Raw genomic sequence first — 1770 nt, 5'->3', positions numbered from 1 at the left:
TCCCAGTCGAGCCTCGGTCCCCCGGCTACCCCTTCCCCGGCCTGAGGAGCGGGGCAGTCATTTCAGGGTTCCTGGCCGCGCGGGGGGAGTCAGGCGGCTTCGCCAGCGTGGCCCAGGCCAGTGTGAGTTTTTTTCCGCGCTACTCTTGGCGAGGGTGGGGAAGTTCTTTTTATGCCTCTTGTACCTGTGAGTAGTTGGGAGAGAAGGGAGCCTGAGTGTGATGTACGGCCGGGTTTCTCTACTCGGGGTCTCAGGTCCATTAGAGTTGTGGGGACGTGTTTAGCAGTTCGCTGTCTCTCAACTTAATCTGATTTGGATACAGTTCTCATTTATTTAAGGGCTGATTGTCCAGCCCTCATGCTTTTCGCTTTCTTTCTTCCGGCCTTTTGGTCGTGTCTTTGCTCTCTAGCCCTCCCCTAGGAAAGCAAAGGGAGAAGAAGAAACCTACCAACCGGGGTCGCTCCTTTCTAAGCACCTGAAATGATTTGGGGAGGGAGGATAAGGGTGTATGCGAGTTACTGACCTAGAGATTTTTGAGACGTTTCTGTGTGTCACATTCGATTGAGTTCTGTTACTCTCCTGATGGAAAGAGTTCACTTTCTGGGAGTGAACAACATCTGTTACTTTTCACGTTCGTACCCTACCCACCAAACTTAAATACGAGGCGGAGAGTAAGGTAAATTAAAAAACAAAACTAGTGCTAGTTCGTTAGTCTGACTCAAAACAGGTATGTTGTCTTGAAGTTAAGTTTACTGATTATAAATTGGAAGCCTGGATCGTTTTCTCACCTAGCGTTTGACTCGCTTATGAGTAGAATTAAAAGACAACAGAGATAGTCTTGTATTTCAGTTTTAGGTATATTGGAGGAAGTTAATTGGTTTGGGGAATACAATTGTTAAACCAGATCAATGAGAAAAAATAAGGATTGTGGGTGATGTAGTGGAACGCAAATTTCTGTACTTTTGACAGGAGTTTTTGATGTATAGGGTACTTTTTTCCTTGCTAGAGACATGTTCAGCTGTATCTAGAAAATGGAGAAATGAGTATAATAAACCTTTATATATTAATTACTTGCCTTCAACCGTTGTTAGCACATGACCTATTTGGTTTCATCTCACCTACTAGATATCTATAGATAGATAGATTCATGTCTATCTAAATAGATAGATTTTTTTTTTTTTTTTTTTGAGACGGAGTTTCGCTCTTGTTGCCCAGACAACAATAAATTTAGGGCAATGGCGCGATCTCGGCTCACTGCAACTTCCGCCTCCTGGATTCAAGTGATTCTCCTGCCTCAGCCTCCGAGTAGCTGGGATTACAGGCATGTGCCATCACATCCGGCTAATTTTGTATTTTTAGTAAAGATGGGGTTACTCCATGTTGGTCAGGCTGGTCTCGAACTCCCGACCTCAGGTGATCTGCCCGCCTCAGCCTCCCAAAGTGCTGGGATTACGGGCGTGATCCACCGCTCGCGGTCCCCACCTACTAGATATTTTAAAGCCAATCTCAGCAGCTTTTCATCTGTAAGTCCACCAAGTATATCTGTAAGAAATATTAACAGTGATTCTTAAACATTAGCAAATATTCAGTCAGTTTTCTGATTTCCCTGATGGTCTTACTACAATTTGTTTTTTTCAATTAGTTCGTTTGGTTTAGGATTACACAAATGTGTTCTTTAGATTTAAAATTACATATATATGTGGTTTGGTTTGGTTTTGTTTTGGAGATGGAGGACCATTCTCACTATGTTGCCCAGTCAGGTCTTGAACT

The sequence above is a fragment of the Mandrillus leucophaeus genome, unplaced genomic scaffold (assembly GCF_000951045.1).
Source record: "Mandrillus leucophaeus isolate KB7577 unplaced genomic scaffold, Mleu.le_1.0 Scaffold9, whole genome shotgun sequence".
In the NCBI taxonomy this organism is placed as follows: domain Eukaryota; kingdom Metazoa; phylum Chordata; class Mammalia; order Primates; family Cercopithecidae; genus Mandrillus; species Mandrillus leucophaeus.
Note: the sequence above shows the minus strand (reverse complement) of the source record.